Source organism: Schistocerca cancellata, chromosome 5 (genome assembly GCF_023864275.1).
Source record: "Schistocerca cancellata isolate TAMUIC-IGC-003103 chromosome 5, iqSchCanc2.1, whole genome shotgun sequence".
Classification (NCBI taxonomy): Eukaryota; Metazoa; Arthropoda; class Insecta; order Orthoptera; family Acrididae; genus Schistocerca; species Schistocerca cancellata.
In genome coordinates, this window is record NC_064630.1 from 824099850 (window position 1) to 824119397 (window position 19548).

Sequence of the window (19548 nt, forward strand, 5' to 3'; positions counted from 1 at the left end):
GTACATCTCTTCTCCACTGGCACAACTGCCAGAACTACTGAACACCCCAGTTAGTATATCCATCATATCCTTCCATGTGTCCACCTACCTGTCACTATCTCTGCTACCCTTCTCTTTATATATTCAATATTCCTGTTACTCATCTCTGATACAGCTTCCACATGCCTGATGTGAGTTCTGCAAGCAGTCTCTTATATAGACTTACTCAGTTCTCTAGTATTTTGTGAAAAAGTCTGCCACTTGATTCACTGATGAATATGCTTATGTAATCATTCCACAAACTGCTACACTCAAGTATCTGTACATGTTGACCAATTCAGATCACAACTCACTGACAGCGTAATCACAGGACACTACATTTCTCCATAATGTGAAGTGCTCAGTTTTAAATTTCTAGACATTTAAAGCAATATACAAATGTGACATGTTTAAAAACTTGAAGAAAGGATTTAATATTTGCTCACTTTTTATACAACAATGTACAGCAATGAGGTGTGACACTTTAGTTTTATGTGGTGAGAGAAACTGATTCTCGAAAGAAATCACCAAACTGCTTCACAATTCATAGAAGTACAAATACAAATTCAGTTTAATTGTATAAGTTTGTTTGGATGAACAGAAAGTATTTCTGAAGCAGATTATAATAATTTTAGTTCATCATAAGAGAATACTTGTACTTAAGGTTGTTCATCTTCTAATGAATGACAGCAAACTGATACAGAAAATGGCTGTGTACTTCCATATAATTATCACAATGCACCATGCAAATCAGAAGGGTGACAAAGATTTTTTAAATTGTGCATGCATAGCATCCAAGTCCTTAACAACTTTGAGTAGTATCACTAATATCATAAATCTTGACAGTATGTTACACAATGTTAGCACTATTAAAACTTAGCAACATTTCATTGAAGACGGAAGGTGTGTGAGAAAAGCAATAATACTGACAACACTGCAAGTGATCTAGCAAAGCTGCGTTGTTTTTCTTGTGTGGATTGGTGTAATCATACCTTCCAGATGCTCAGTCCAAATTACAGATCTGTATAGCTGTCACATTATCTTTGAGAGTGCTATCAGCAAAGTCGGGTTTTTGTTGTGTGTTATGAATATGGAACAGCACAGTTTAATGTGTGGAATGCAGAAATGTGACATTTGAAAAGTTGAAACAGGCCTAAGGGGAACATTTCTTATAAAGAGCACCCCTTTTTCACTGGCACAAATCATTTCTGGAAAGCTGAGAACAACTTGAAGATAAACTTCACTCAGTCAGACTTTCAGCTTCAAAGACTAACAAAAAGTCTAATGTTTGTACACTCGTCAGAAATCAAATTGACGTTTAACAATAAGGATGGTGGGCAACTTATTGAACACTTTCACTATACATCAAATTTTGACTGAAGTTTTGTACATGTAAAAGGTTTGCACCAAAATGGTGCTAAAAACTCCAATTCAGTAGAAGAAATATGTGCATTGATTTTTAGAGGACTACCAATGACCACAAATGATACAGTTATGTGATCACAGGTGATGAATCCTAGATTTTGGAGTATGATCCTGAGACAAAGCAGCAAAGTGAGGAGTGGCACAGAGATTTCCACAACCTTTCTGTTGTGATTCACTAATCTTTCAAAGTGCCGCTGCGCAGTTACGCGCGTCCTCCACATGCGGCGCTGTCTGCCAGCCGTGCAGCACCAGCGCCACCTAAGCGGCCAGCCAGCCAGCGGCCGCTAGACTCGGACACCATTCCGATTTGACTGTTAAAGTGTACACACATCTTACTTTGTTTACTTGATCTGTGACTTACATATATTGTGTCGTCCTTGAAATATATTTGTTCAACTTGAAGTTATAGCAATTGGCGACGAGGTAGTGAATTTTTCTTTTTCATGGTTGACCCACAGGTTTCCATGGCTAATTAAGTCAACTATTGCAAGGTCTCATTGAACAGCAAACACTTCTCACAAATGCGATTCGTAATTTTGTCATGGCATCCAATGCGGGGTGTCTCTTGTCACGGTCTCTCCCTCCTTTTCCTCCTTACGATGAGACGGCGGAAGACTGGTCTGATTAGGAAAAACGTCTTCGACAGCACTTCTTGGCATTTCATGTCTTGGGCAACCAAACATGTAAGTCTCTTTTCCTTTCATGAATTTCACCTCAAATGTATCTGTTGTTGTCGCAATTGTCTCCTTTGAAAGATCTTGCGTCTTTGTCCTTTGTTGAAATGTGCTCACTTCCGTCCGTATATTTTCAAAAGCATACGCATATGGTAGCCTATCGTGTTGCCTTTTATCGTTGTCAAAAACAACCGAATCAATCCTATCATGCTTGGGCTGCTGAACTTCACGGCCTTAGTTGAAAGTGTTGATATGTTACTGACGTTCACAAAGAATCCTACGCCGATTCCATGGTACGGGATGCTATTATCTGGTCGGCGCCCGACAAAGAAATCGGGCAACGTGCCCTTCAGTTGGCAAATCCGACTCTAGATGAAGTCCTATCCACTGCTCAGTCTTTTGAAATTTTTCGCGCCACATGAGCACAAATAGAGGCATAGGGTGACATCGGGGATGTACAATCTCTGTGAGCTGTTGACGAAGCATGCGGTGTGTCCCCACCAGCCGACATGGCCGCAGTATGCTCCCAAGTGCAGCTTCAGCTTAGCCATAAACAAACCTCTAAGAAACTGCAGCAAACCCCACGGCAACTTCCTTCATGTACGCAGTGTTTTACGAAACATTCACGAGAGGATTGTCCACACCGTTGGTCCGTGTGTCACAAATGCACAAAGAAGAGTCATGTGTCATCTGTTTGAAAATCTGACTGCATACATGATGTTCATGAATATGACGCTGATTCTGCTTCTTTGTTGTCTGTCAATAGTACTTCTTCCCTTTCAGGGAAGTTATTCCTCACTGTCCAAATACTGGGTCGGGATATTCGCATGCAGGTGGATATTGGTTCTGCTGCCACTATCATCAATTCTCAGACGTATCTTCAGTTGGGTTCTCCAATCCTGCTACCTGTCACTAGGCAATTATGGACTTACAATAAACAGAAGATTTTTCTCTTGGGACAACTTGATGCTGAGGTATCTTACATCTGTAGTTTGCATTGTTCCCATATTTGTGGTCGACCATAGTAATGCGGAGAATCTTTTTGGTTTCGATGCCTTTTGTGTTTTTGGGTTCTCCATAGATGACTGTCAATATCGTCTCTGATGCTATTCCTTATGCTCAATTGGATTCCTTGTCAATGACATTTTTGTCCCTTTTTTGTCCTGGGTTAGGCTGTGCAAACGACTTTGAAGCTCATATCACGCTCAAATCCACTGCTCAGCCTAAGTTTTTTCAGGCTTGGCCCATTCCTGTGGCCCTTTGTGATCGGGTCAAACGGGAGCTGGATCATCTCACTGCTTCAGGGGTCTTGCTTCCTGTCACTTCCAGTAAGTGGTCTTCTCCTGTCATTGTCGTTGCTAAGCCCAATGGTGATATTAATCTCTGTGGCGATTTCAAAGCCACTGTAAATACTAAATGCCTCATCGACACTTACCCTAAGCCTCAACCTGAAAAACTGTTCACTAAACTTGCTGGAGGCCAGTATTTTTCTAAACTTGACCTGTCAGAAGCCTATCATCAGCTTCCCCACAATGCTGCTTCCTGGCAGTTTCTGGTCCTTAACATGCCTTTTGGCCTCTATCAATACCAACGATTGCTATTCGGGATTGCCAGCACCTCTGCTCTCTTTCAGCGATTCTTGGAACAATTATTGCTCACTGTCCCTGGGTGTATAAATTACATGGACTACATTGTTGTCAATGTCTCCACCACTGAAGAACATCTTCAGAATCTCTGCACACTTTTTGTGGTGTCACCACCAGACACCACACTTGCTGGGTGGTAGGCTTTAAATCGGCCGCGGTCCGTTAGTGTATGTTGGACCGGCATGTTGCCACTATCAGTGATTGCAGACAGAGCGCTGCCACACAGCAGGTCTAGTCTAGAGAGGTGCCCTAGCACACGCCGCAGTTGTACAGCCGACTTTGCTAGCATTTTCAGAGACGACAGTTTAGCATAGCCTTCAGCTACATCATTCGCTACGACCTAACAAGGCGCCATATTCAGTTACTATGTCTTCTGAACAGATAATATTGTGACTCATGTACTGTCAAGAGCGACGTTCATCATTGATGGATTAAAGTTAAGTATGAAACTAATTACATCCGCTTTCTGAATTCTAATTCCTTGTCATGTTCCAGACCTCATGTCAGTATAGTTCTTCCCTCCTTGCGGCAGCCTGCATGAGCTAAGATGCGTGCATTTCGGGCTCCTCTAGTAACAAGGTGTTGGCTCTTCTGCCAACACGACATTTTTTCATGTCTTAGAGACTGCTGGCCTTAAGTGTAATTTGCAGAAATCAAAATTTTTTCCAGCCTCTATCACGTACTTGGGGTTTCAACTCTCTCAGTATGGTATTTGTCCACTTCAGCAAACTGTTGCTGCAATTGATGCCCTTCCCCCCCCCCCCCCCCCCCCCTACATCTGTTAAGGAACTGCAGGCCTTCTTGGGGAAAATAGCATACTATCACAGGTTTCTACCGTCTACTGCTTCGGTGGCTCAGCTGTTGCATCGCCTGTTGCATAAAAACATGCCTTTTCACTGGTCCGTGTCATGCGATGTGGCGTTCCAGAAATTGGAGACTATGCTGAAACAGGACCCGTGCCTGGCTACTTATCAACCTGGTCAACATCTTGTTCTTGCCTTGGACACCTCTCAATACAGAATTGGTGCAGTCCTTGCCCACCATTTTTCTGACGGTTCTGAACAACCCATTGCTTATGCCTCCAAAACACTCACAGATGGCCAACAAAAGTATTCTCAAATTGAAAAAGAAGCTTTGGCCATTATTTATGCTCTTCATAAGTTTGGTGTTTTCCTCAATGGATCCAAATTTCATCTTGTTATGGACCACAAACCACTTGTTCCCTTGTTTCTTCCATCAACGTCACTTCCTGACAAGGCTGCACACCGCCTCCAGCGTTGGGCTCTCTACTTGTCTCGTTTCAATTATGAGATTCATTTCCAGCCGACAGCTCAACATGTGAATACTGATGCACTGTCTCGCCTTCCCATGGGTCCTGATCTGGCATTTGATAGGGATGAACTCTTGTGTTTCCACCTGGATGTGACCGAGCAGCGGGTTGTGGACGGGTTCCCCTTCACTGGGGACCGGCTGGTGGCTGCTACGGGTTCTGACCCTACCCTCTCCCAGGTTTTACGCTGTATTCAGAAGGGTTGGCCAGATCATCTGTCCGCTAAGACTTCTGATCGATTGCGGAACTACTACGCTTTGTGTTACCACCTCACGCATAGGGATGGTGTTATCCTCCTTTCCACCAAAAATGCTTCACTGCGTGTTGTGGTACCTGCATCTTTGCTTGCTTCGGTATTGCGTCTCCTTCACCAAGGGCACTGGGGTGTCTCTCGCACAAAATCTCTGGTGCGCTGTCATGTGTACTGGCCCAGCATTGACTCAGAAATCGCACATATGGTCGCTGCCTGCGGCCCTTGTGCGTCACAGGTCACCGCACCGAAGTCGTCTTTGTCACCGTGGCCTTCGCCTGAGAAGCCCTGGAAGCGTATTCGTGCTGACTTCGCGGGACCTTTTTTAGGTGCTTATTGGCTTCTCACTACTGACAACTACTCTAACTTTCCTTTCATTGTCCGTTGCCCATCGCCTACCACCGTGGCAACCACAAAAGCTCTAGCTCGCATTTTCTCTTTGGAAGGCCTTCTCTCTACTCTTGTTACTGATAATGGTCCACAATTTGCCTCTTCTGATTTTGCTGATTTTTGTGCCCGTCACAGCGTCATGCACATCATGGCCCCTCCATTCCATCCACAGTCAAATGGTGAGGCTGAACGTCTGGTCTGCACATTTAAGGCTCAAATGAGGAAACTGCTGACTTCTTCTGCTGCTGATGATGTGCTTCTCCAATTTCTGGCGTCTTACCATTTCACCCCCATTGGCGACCACAGCCCGGCTGAGCACTTACATGGCCGACTGCCCTGCATGCTACTTCCTCTTCTGCAGCCTCCCACCTCACGGCCGCAGATGCCTTTGCTTGGCCAGTTCACCGCCGGTGACCGTGTATGGGTACGGGGATATGGCAGGCAGCCAAAATGGAGTCCTGGCCGCATCTTACAACACTGTAGCTGACGCCTGTATGATATCTAGGTGGACACGGGTGTTGCAGTGCGTCATTTGGACCAGCTTCAGCCTCGTGTGCCAGCAACACCTGTTCCGGATGCCGCTACACCACCTTCGGCTCTACCTGACACTCAGGATCCTGGAATATCTCATTACTCACAACACAGTCCTCTCACCATCATCTCGGTGCCACCACAAGAACTGACGCCAACAGGAGGTGTGCCCATGCAGGAAACAAATGACCACCACCTGTCAGAACAACTCTACTTGCCTCCTTCTCCTACGGACGCGGACACATCACCCTTGTCTCCTGTTATAACAACCGGACTTGCCGCAACAGGCAGATTGGTGCATAGGGCCCCAGCAGATGCAACCCCCACGTCTCCTGTCATTTCAACCCGTTATCATCGGGGACACATCAGTCCATACAGGAAGCCTCCTCCTCAAGGCTTTATGGCCAGTCAAACAACACCTATGGATGTTAGCAATCTACAGGCCACCTCCATCAAGATCTGTGCAAAAATTGTAAGAGGGGGAAAAGTGTTGTGAATCGCCAATCTTTCAAAGTGCCACCGCAGCAAGGCCACCTAAGCGGCCAGCCGCGAGCAGCCGCTAGACTCAGACTCAGTTCTGATTTGACTGTTAAAGTGTACACACGTCTTACTTTGTTTACTTGATCTGCGAATTACATGTATTGTGTCGTCCTTGAAATATATTTATTCAACTTGAAGTTATAACACTCTCTCCAGGAAAAACTGCCTGTCAATTGTTTTACAAAGATGAAAGTCCCAGGAAAAGTGCGAATCAAGGGAGACTAGACACTGATTACAAATGAATGCTTCATCATGACAATGCCCCATGTCACACAACCCCTTCCATCACGAAATTTTTGATCTGAAGAGGCATTCCTAGTATTCTACAGCCCCCCCATTCTCCTGATTAGATTCCTTGTGACTTTTCTCTTTCCTGAAACTGCAAAATGTCTTAAAAGGAAATCATTTTGGGACCTTGCAGATCATTCAAAAGAACATGACTGATCACATTAAAAGCTGTATCAGTTTAAGCCTTTCAGTGCCACTATCAAGACTGGAAGTGATGACTCCACTGGGGGGGGGGGGGGGGGGGGGGAGGGGGGGGGCAAGGGTGGGGGGGAGGTTCATTCTGTACAAGTTATCTCAAGGTATCTTACAGTGATTGTGTTTGTGTTTTCTGGATCTCTTCTGCTACCCTTCCTGGAGATCAGTGTAAAATTGGGACACTACTCCTGGATTTTCTTTAGTAAAGGAACATTCTGAAACACTGCACATCATTTCTGCTATTCATGTGCCACACTCCACTCCATTTCCTGTGTCGTCCATAAGTGCCTGGACTAACTTTTGTGCCACTTACTGCCTTTACAATTGACTGGAATTTCTTTGTGTTTTGTGAGATGTCTTTGAATAATATTCTTTTACAGTAATAAGTGAAGGCATCCCATTACTCTCAACAGCCATCTAGATTAATTTAACATCCCTGTCTATAATACTACGCTTTGTTTTATGTGTACTACGTAGAATGTTAGTCTCTTTTGGAGTTTCTTAAAGAGACCACAAACTGTGCACAGTACCTCCCATCACAAACTATTCTATCTATCCAGTACTAGTTCAACTATCCTAAGCTTCAGCTACAGTTCCACTACATCCTCCTCCCCAGAGTTATATGTTACCAGGTCCCCATTTAAAATAATAATACTACCTATATATGTAGTTTACTGAACATGTAAATCATTATACTAATTTTTGTTGCCCTTATACCTTCAGTAATTATTATAGGTACAAGTGTCTCACTATCAATGACCTGAGTTTCAATGTGAACATTACATGAAGCAACGTCTAATGAGAGACACTTAATCACTATAACAGTACAAATTATGCAATGATTTCCCAACTCATCATTATATTGGTACAACTTACAAACATGAAACTTGCTGGCAGATCAGAACTATGTGCCAGATCAGGACTCAAAGCTGGGAGCTTTACCTTTCGCAAGCAAGTGCCACTGACTGAGGGATCCATGCCCATCTTATGGCTTGCCCTCACAGCTTTATTTCCACTAGTATCTCATCTCCTACATTCCAAACTTCACAGAACTTATCATTACATCACTGTTAGATTTCTTCTTCTTCTTCTTCTTCTTCTTCTTCTACTACTACTATTACAAGTGCCCTTTTATGGACACCCAACAAGTGAAGGATTCAACAGATTCAGTGTTGCACAAACAGCTTCCATGAATTCAAACTGTCCCATCTGCCATCTTCAGTGTTCCCAAGGCAACAAGACCTGTATTTGGCAATTTTTCATGTCATAAAAGTCAAACTAACATTTCACATATCGATGTTAGGCCTCTTAACTCCATCTGTCTGTGAAAACTAACTTCCAGTAACCAGTAACTCCATAATCAAAGAGTGTTTTGAAACAGCATGGATTTCTCTAATCTGTCAATAACTAGGCTTCTCTTATATATTTACACATTTAGCAACTTCCTGTATTACATTATTGTATTCTTTTCAGAAACTATTTTTGCTTCAACTGCAAAATTTAACAAAATGTATTTATGAGGTTTTCATTGCCTGCCACCAATATTTCATTTTTTCTTTGTATATTATCTTTCCAGCTCAAGATATTTGTTCTTCAGATCCTAGAAGAACAGCTTGTGATGGGATGGATGCTCCGCCATACACAATCACTGTGCAGCAGCTTTGATGGAAGTAGGAACTACTCCATAGCAGTTACAAAATAAAGTATAGGGTTGTAGATAGAGAGCTACTGAAGGAATCATGTTTCACTCTCAAAAGGTCGGAACATGAAACCTTGAAATGACTGTTTCCATTGTTGTTGTTGTTGTTGTTCCTGTCTTCAAGACTAGTTTGATGCAGCTCTCCTTGTAAGTCCAACCTGTGCAAGCCTCTTCATTTCTGCGAAACTAACACATACATGCATCTGAACCCACTTCTTTACCGAAGCCTTAATCTCCCTCTGTCATATTTACACCTCACATATTTTCTTTTTACCCAGTTCATTTCATTATCTGCTAATTTGTTATTTGATCAACACCATTCTTACATACACATCAAAAGCTTTTATTCTCTTGTCGTCTGAAATGCTGATCACATGTCATTTACTACAGTAAAATAATTTTAGAAACGTTCCTGGCATTTAAATTGAAATTGGATGTTAACCTGCCCTCTTTTTCATAAACTGCTATTGCCAGTCTGCATTTAATTGCCCTTCTGCTTTGAAAACCATTTCACTGCCCAAATAGTAAAATTCACAATACTTGTAGTGTCTCATTTCCTAACATAATTCCCTGATTTAATTTGCCTCTATACCATTACATTGTTTTGCTTTGTTGATTTTCATCTTCTCAACATACTGTCCACTGCACTCAAGTGAAAGCCTTGGGTCAATGACATCGTGTAGATTCAGTACTTCTCTATTTCCGAAATGCGTAAGACTCTGTACCACTTATGGTTATTATCAAAAGTAGGACCATTGGAGAGTAAGGAAAAATTTATGACCGGGGTAAGGATTCTTTGATAGGAAGCACACAGCATGTGTGCTAACTCTGGCATGGAGTTATTGACAGATGTAGAAGTGAAATCTGGTGTGCACTAGGAAAATGTGTCAGGACTGTCGTCGTTTGTATTGTACATTTGTGGCCTCATCTACATTATTAACCTCTGGCTTCTTGTGGATGATACAGTTATCTGTAATGAAGTATTGTCCAAGAGAAGCTGCCCAAATATTCAGTCAGACCTTTAGAATATTTAAAAGTGGTATATAACTTGGCAACTTGTTTTTAAATGTTTGCAATGTAAAATTGTGCACTTCACAAAACAAAAATATGTACTACCCTATAACTGTAGTACCATGAGTGACAGTCAGAATCTGTGCAGATAAATGGATGTACCGATACAAAATATGAGGGTGATTGAAAGGGAAGCCTTAGAAGTTCAACAAAATTTTGGAAAGTTGTGCTCTGGGGTTGGTAGGTGGCAGTAGTGTTCCTTGGGGTTCAGAACGACAGACAGAAGACAGCACCATCCACAACAATATGGCTGCTTCCCTGTCAACATGCACTGCAAATGAGCAAGACTGCGATGCATTGTTTCTGTAGTGTGGTATCAAAATTCATAACAGAAAGACAGTGCAGTATGATGGTTTGCGTTTGTCATTGCACCAAGGGTATGAGTGGTGTAGGACGTTTGAAAGTGGTCTAATTTCTGTTAAGGATGCCCCAAGACCAGTGCAGGCTCACTGTGTAGTAACGGATGAGAACACTGGGTTAGAGGAGCAGCTTGCAAAAGATAATAGACACCTGACTCTGAACAAAATAGCTACAAGTTTGAAGATTAATATTGGTTCAGCACAGAATATTTTTCACAATGTACTGCAGTTCGATAAGATGTTTTTGAGTTGGATACCATGTCAGCTGACTGTCGAATTGAAAGAGCATCACATCAGTGCCTGTGAAGGTGCATTTCTGAGAAAAATTGTTACAATCAATGAGACTTGGGTCCACTTTCACCAATGAGAAATGAAAAATTCAAGCGACGAATGGCAACACACCTCATTTCCGAAACCAAAAAAATCCACACTCGGGTGTTTGCTGGAAAAGTCATGCTCATTCTCTACTGGAATGCAAATGGAATAATTCTGGAGCATTATGTAGGTTGTAGAGTGATGGTAACTAGAACTACTTATTCAGAAATGCTGAGAAATCAGTTGTAAATGATGAGGACTCTTGACTTTAAGAATACTGCTACAGCAAGACAATGCCAAATTGCACACAGTCCTTAAGAGATTGAGATTATTCAGGAAATTAAATTTGAATGTCTGATACATCTTCCTCATTCACCAGACCACACTCCTAGAGAATCACCTGTTAAATGCACACTCACAAGCAACAGTACATAAGCATTTCAGAAGTGATGAAGAGGTGAAAACCACAGTGCACGACTGGCTACACACATGACCAAAATAATTCTTTCATCTTGGTATCTATGCACTTCCAAATTTGTGGAATACATGCATTCAGCATCAGGGAGACTACATTGAAAAATGACATGTAAGTGTTTTGTCCACTGTTCCAATTAAAAATATTACTACACTTTTAAGATTTTCATTTGAATCACCCTCTTAGAACAATGACAGAGTCTCACTCATATGTAAAGTAGGTTGACAGAATGAGGTTCATTGGCAGATAATGAGGGAAATGCAGTCAGTCTATGAATGACGCTGCATACATTGTGTGGGAACTGTGACAAATAATTGACATATACAGAAAAGGGAAGCATGAATGGTCACAGATTTGTTTGACCTCTGGGAGAGTGCCATGAATATTCAGAAAGTACTTAACTGATAAATGCTTTAATATTGACAAAAACTCCCCTGTGAAAACCTACTTATTATGTTGGTAGAATGAGCTTCAAGTGATAAATCTAGGAATATACTACAACCCACTATGTACCATTTCCACAGCAGTCACAAAGATGAGGTTAGACTAATTCAGTGTGTAAACAGGATTTAAACAATCATTCTTCCCACTATACATATGTGAATGGAATGCACGAAAACTGTAACAACGTGCAGTGGAAAATATCTTCTGCCATCCACTGCACAGTGGTTTGCACACCATAAAAGTAACTGTAGAATGAATAAAACTGTAGATCAACTACCTTCCTGTCCCACTCTCTTCTTGACCACAACCGTCTTTTATGTCATTAAGCTCTTGTAACTGCAGTCTGATTTCTGAAGTCATAAATAACTTTTCACTCACTGCATGTCACACCCACTACCTTGGAAATTTCAATAAGGGTTGTAAAGACAATGTTATTAAAAGCTTTCTCTGAATCTACAAATGTTTGGAACACATGTTTGCCTTTCTTCAAGCCCTTCTAGGGTAAGTGGTTAGTTTGGTATTGTTGTTCCAGAACTGACACTATTGCTCTCCAAGATATAGTTGTAATGCTTTTTCCATGTAAGAAATTCATTCTTTATTTTGTAGCCATAGCTTATCAGGCTCACAGTTCAGTATTATTCACGTGTCAGCACCTACCTACTTTGAAACTGGAATTTTTACATGCTTCCTGACGTACAAGGATATTTTGCCCATCTCATATCCGGCACTTGAGGATCAATAATTCTTTCGTTGCTGAATCTCCCACTGATGTCCGTACTTCAGATGTAATGTCACCTACTCAATGGACATTATTTCCTCTTAGGTTTTTCAGTGCTCCATCATACTCCCTTTGCATTATCATATCTCTCATCTCATCTTCACCTACTATTTCTATTGCTGTAATATTGTCCTCAAGTTTGTTTCCCTTTATACAAATTCTCTATATTTTCTTTCCACCTTTCAGCTTCCCCTTCTTTGTTTGGTACTGGCCAGCCATCAGAGCTCTAGATATTCCTTCAGCTGCTTCTCTTTTCTCCAATGGTCTCTAATTTTCCCCATAGAAGCAACTCATCTTTATCCAAATTATGCATGGCTCTAAGGCCTAGGCCTAGCCATTGTCTTGCAGCCATTTGTGCTTACCCATTTCACAATTTGTCAATTTTATTTTCCAGATATCTGTATTCACTTCTGACTGCCTCATTTGCTTCATATTTTATATTTTCTCCTTTCGTCAATCAAATCTCTCTCTTTTTTTTTACATGTGTGACATTCTGCTGCTTTCCCTATTTTATCTCTCAAACCTAACTCTTCATCATTTACTGTATTAATTTCCCTGGTTTAGTTCAATGTTGCCTAACACTCCTTCAAACTCTCAAAGATCTCTGGTTTATACAATGTATCCAAGTCCCACCTACTGAATTTTGTACTTTCCCCCACATGAGACACATGAAACTAGTACCTTTTGTATGCTTACATAATCCCTGTAACACCAAAGATACATTTGCTAACAGCTTACTCACTTTCTGTGAGGGTTCATGATCCACAAGAGTAGACTGCAGCACTGGGAGTGGGCAGGTACAGTTTGCCTAATGTCTGCAGTGGAAGGACAGCAAAGCAACGTCAAATGCTTTAAGTGTGCATTTTAGTTCATTTATTCTCATGCTAATTACATTCAGCAGATGCTATTTTATTGTCAACAGAATATTAGCGCCATGTAGCACAAAAATACTCTTTCCACTGCTTTGTTACACAAGTTTCACATGTGTGCTATACATTACACTGGATTTGTATCTTGTAGAAATGTTTATTCAACTGCAAACATTCTGCAGTAATTCTTTATCAGTTTTGGAACATTTTGATATTTTTGACTGTTAATATGTGAATTAGCTATAACAACAACAACACCAACAACAACAAAGGAATAATGACTTTATTGATGGAAAATAAGTAAATATTTATCCTTGGTGACAAGAGATAAGATGTCATGAGCTGGAGAAGCCATTTGACTTTGATGGAAATCTACAAAAGCCTGACAAAATGTCAAGCGATGATGAGACTTTTGTCCAACCTACTGACCTAAGATCTGTAATTTTTGTTGTAACTGCAACCGAGACAGACACGGGGTTGAAATGACGGAAAGTGCAGCGGAATACCTGAAGAGGACACGACTATTTTACGTACAGAATATTTTATCAACAGGCTGCCCTATCATTAAGTCATGCAGTAGACCTGAATGCTCACTGGAAAAGTGTTGGCTCTAATTTCCCCTTGCTTTCAGAAACTTGCAGTATCAGAATGCCAAGGGCATGCAGGCTGATTTTACAAGACCACATCATTCAATCATGCTGACTGCTGTTCCTGCAACTACTTGATGGCACTGTCCTCATTCAGCAACCCACCTAAGTCACACAGCCTAGGCAAGGACCATGGTTAGTGGCATGGGGGACCTTCAGTGACCACTGTAGCAGAACATAATTAATGATTTCTCATGAAGAGACAAATTCTGGTCATATGGTAATGACAACAGTGGCAACATAGTTAGCACACATACATTAATGGATTACACAGAAATGATATTTGAGGGTATAGTCCAGTCACCAAAGGAAAAATAGGGGAAAATTTGTGCACTCACAAAATTTCCTACAATGCTAGAAGAGTGTGTTTATAAACAGCATCTATACTAAAAATTCCCACCAGTGATGGTGGGGGGTACTGAAAAGTTTACTTTCCTATATTCTTCTTACATAACTCTATTTCTAGTGAACACACTTTCCAAAAAAAAAAAAAAAAAACCTACATTAAATTTGCTGAAAACAAATGTCCTTTTCATTTTTGTCTAGGATTAACAGTGTCCACATAGTGGGGGATGGAAAAGTTCCAGATAATTGATGTTAGTAAGGTATTTTATTTATTTTCAGCAGAATCACTTTATGAAACAACCGTAACTGTTTTCAGACTTGAAAGGCCAGCTTCAGATGCCGCAAAGGATGACCAAAAAATCTTAAACTAAGACCTGAAACAGGTGCAATTATCTTCAGTTGATTTACTTGTGAACTCAGTACAATGTTCTGATGGTAAAAAATTCATGTTTATCTCTAAATGAAGTGGATTTTGGAACAAATATTTACAATGTGCCATCAAAGTGCAGTAGAGCATATTAACCCCTTCACTGCTAGATATGTGCCCTCTGCATTCCGTACAAAGACAACATTTGTTTTGGCTGTACTGCTTGCCAGATGCTGATGCCCGTGCTGAGAGACGGCATTCTGGCTGATATGAAATTCTTATGCCATCTTTCAAAAAAAAAAAAAAAAAAAAAAAAAAAAAAAAAAAAAAAAAAAAAAAAAAAAAAAAAAGACTTTTGTACATCTCACAGTCTGACATCTTCACTCCATGAAGACGTGTGTTCCTTTTCATTTTCTATCATACTTACTGTGCTGCAACAAATTCACAGAATTTTAAAGCATTCACAGATGTAAAAATACATGGCATAAGCTTTCTTACACAACTGGTTTTAGCTCATACATTGTAGTGAATGAAATGCAGATAAGATACTGAGATCTTATTTAAAACTCAGTGGAGAGCTGTATATCTTTTTGTTACCTAGTTATCAAGTCTTATACCCAGAAGACTGTCGCACACGATGTGCCCACTCGTGTCCTCGTACATCGTGAATCGTGTGGTCCTAATAGACATCTTGTCTCAAATGATTTCAGATATTATTGAAACAAGGTTTTTGCAAATGATATCGCACAATGAGGAACATTGTTGTACAATAAATAATTTTAACACTCTTATTTTCTGAGATACAGAAGTAGCTCAACCACAACAGTGAGGCAAGAGTAGTGTAGGAGACATTCAGAGATCCACAGCACTGTAGGAGAACCTGAGTGGTGTACGTACACACATCCATCGGAACTAGGAAATGACATTGCAGGATGTGTATATGTGCCGACAGCAGTGAAAAGGTTAAGGGAAATATATCGTGTTCCGGGGGTGTAACAGGGTGGAGGCAGAGAAGTGGGAAGGCGGTAGTGTGAGAAGAAGTATGCTGCCGGACTGTGAGCATGCAGTTCACACATTTGCAGGCCTTCAGATTTAAGGTCAAGCACGTGATTCCCTAGTCTAGGTACCCAACTACATCACAAGAAGCAAGTACAGGTCGTCTCACTGAGCTGTATCTACACTCCACAGCTATCCCTACAAATCACCAGTGACACTGTGCAGAGGTGTCCAGGATTATTTAATTTCCACAAAGTGCATTGGCACTACACAGTACACACAAATGAGTTTGTCAATAGCAGCACAAAAAATGCTACTCTCAGGATCCACGTAAAATGCTGCACACTGTTCTGTTGATTCTCCTTCATCCTGTGCAGCACGTGCTGCTCTTTTAAGTTTACATACTTTCCCAGCATTTCCTGTCCTGTTCTCTTAAGCATAATTGCTGGTACTCACAGAATGAGCTGAAAACAGTAATCTGCTGTAATGTGTTGTTGGAATTATGTCAACATACATTAAGTTCTACATCACCTGGGTGACCTGATGCAGGCAAGAATTTCAACTTCTGGACCTCGTCATTTGGTCAGAAAGTTAAGGCCAGTGTGATGCATTCGACACCCCTCACACTGCAGAAAGTATTCCAGGCAGTGAAAGGAGCCACAAAATTGACACTGTCTAATAAGTATAGATGGAACATTACACTTTGTGCAGGTTCTTTAGTGTGGTAGACAGTTGACAGCTACAGCTGTCGGGCATTTATACACGACAACTCACTTAACAATTGCAAACGAGTACTTACTTGATAAACTGAAAATAGCTCCAGTATACAAGTGTAACCTCTGTCAAGTTATTTCGCCTATGCACGAAGGGGAATGGAGAGGAAATTCTGGGGGGTAGTCTGTCTGTAAACATACAAGAGCAACACTTTTAATGTGGGAAGTCACATTTCCTGGAAGAATATTGCAGCTGCCATACAGGATGACTGATAATCAATTACCCTTTGACAGGACAGAGCAGTGTGCAGAGATTTATATAGATTTTGCCTGTATGCGGGCCTACGGAACAGGGAACTGCACAACCCCAATATGGACACCTGCCTCCCCTTGCACTGATACATCCTGTTACACCCACAGAACACAATTTTTCTCTGAATATGACTTCACTGCACTGGTACACACATTTAATATTTGTTCCTAAACCACTTCATTTAATAGTTACATCTTTTATACCCCTGAAATGCTATTTTTAATAATTTGCCATTTTTACAATGCCTGCAATGCCTGCAATGTAGGCAGTAGTAATCCTAGGGAGTACCTTATTGTAGAATATTTAATGCAATTTAATTGTGTACTGGGAATTGTATCTGCCAGAAATTGTGGTTTTTGATGTGTTTGAGAAAAAACATATAAAGTTACCTTTAAACTCCCACCACCACCACCACCACCACCACCACCACCACCACCACCACCACCACCACCACTGCACAGCACAGCACAGCACACAGCAGCAGTGGGGATTCTTAGTATGTTGTCCATGACACTCCTTCCTGTCACTGTACAAATATTTGTGACTACCTGATTTTTCCCCTATTTTTGGTCTTTGTTAAATGGGTAGAAAAGGAAAGCAGAAATGCACTGGTGCATTTCCCAGTGTTCCTTTTTGAAGGAAGGTGATGAACTGCCAAACTTCTCACACCACTGCAAAAATGAGTGATTCAGTTATTTGTGTCAGTGGCATTTAGAAACAGTTAAAAATCCCTAAACCTGAGAAGTGATTTGGGCCCCAAATGAATCTCCATTATTCTATACACAACATACAGCAGACATTGCTCCCATGTTAATTCTAATATGGTATATTGTTGATCTCTCAAGGAAAAAAATGTGGCCAGTGGCTGGAAAGAAGTTTACCCACCTAGGAGGAGGCTACCAAAAGTGAACTGCAAACCTAATTTCATGTCACTGATTCCCATCCATTACAGAATACTAGAATATATAGGGTGTATCAAAAAGATTCATCTGCTTTGGCATGCCTATATTTCTGAAACTAATAAACATATACAATGAGTTGTTTTTTGATGAACAGAAAACTCAAAATGTTTTCTCATATCTTTTATAGGTCTTCAATATGCCCCCCTTGAGATTCATGTCATATGTCAATGCAGTATTCAAACCATTCCCACACTGCAGTGAGCATGTCTTGGGTTACAGCTTCAACAGCTGCTATTATGGGACATCTCAGTTCACTCATTTTTGTTGGTAAGGGAGGAACATAAACCGAGTCTTTATAACCGCGCCCCCCCCCCCCCCAACAAATAATCACATTTGGTCAGGTCCAGTGAACTTGGAGGCCAGTAATATAAGGCCGAATCATTTGGTCCAGTGCAACCAATCCATCATTGAATAATCCTTTGATTGAAAAATTCCCTCAGTTCCAGTTGCCAGCATGGCGAAGCCCCATCCTGTAGGTAAATGAAGCCATGTAAACCAGTCTCCAACTGTGGGAAAAAAAGAAAAAAAAATTTCTGAAGCATATTGAGATATGTGCTACCTGTAACAGTGTTCTCAGCAAAGAAAACTGGACCAGACACCTTTTCATTCCATACCTGATATTCTCCCATAACGATGGTTAACCTTCCCATTTACATTAAATGTTGCCCCGTCACTGAACACTAGACATGGAAGGAAACTATCATCCTCCATCTTGCCAAGAATGAAATTACAGAATGTTTTTGTTTTCGCCTTCACAAAGAGCTTGCAGTAGCTGAATTTTGTACTGTTTCATGTGTAAGCATCCTCGCAACACAAGCCAGATGGACATTGAGGGCATGTTGAACTGTCGAGCTACATGGTGAACACATTTTTGCCGACTCTTTGTGAAACTGTGGCAGATGCATTCAATGGCCATGTCAGACACTTGGGGCTGGCCCAGGGATTCGCCTTTGCACAAACAACCTGTTTCTCAGAATTGTTCATGCCATCATCTAATGCTCTGTGCTGTAGGAGGATCCACACCATACCTAGTATGAAAGGCATGCTAAACAGTTATTACATACTGCCACTGCACACCATTTTTACTAGAACTTAAGTGGATGCACAGTGCTGCTACCTAGTGGGAGCCATGCAAAATTCAAGAGTTTTATTTTTCCAACAGTGTGTTATTCATGGACACATCTCAAATAACATAATAGCTGTGGTTTTTTTTTTTTGCTCAGTTGGTACTTCTTGAAATACCCTGTATTCTGAAATCAAACACAATGAAGTGTATCAACCAGAATTATGTCCTAGGTTCTAACTGGTATGGATTGCAAAAACAGCAATCACACAAAAATAAAACTTTGCTTTTTTCACACAAAAAGCCACAGTTTGAGGCACTGATGTGAATACAGTATTCCTTGACTCCAGGAAGACACTCGACTCTATACAACACCAATGAATTTTACCAAAATCATGGCTGGTTGAGTTAAGAACAAAATTGTTACTACATTGAGTACTTCTCAGTAAGGATGATGCAGGGAATTACCACTCATGGACAGCCATCGACATATGTAGGAGCAATTTCGTGCTTGCACCCTGGAAGTAGGTTGAGACTCTACATTTTTACATTGTATGTGGTGGTTATAATTAAACTTCCGCTACCTGAGGGGATCCCCATGAAAAATGGTTGATTGTACAACAAAAATTTTGTGTAAGAGAAATAACGCACGTCACGATACACAACCAGCAACACAAACCCTGCAGTGCTCAGTCTGAACGTTATTCCTATAATGTTGGGTACCCATACAGTCAATAGTTTCCTGTCTACAGAGGCTCAATTAGTGGAATTTTAATTAGCAGATAACTGAGTCAATGGCATTTCTGGGGGAGGGGGCAGCACTCTGCTGAGATGCAGGCACCTGT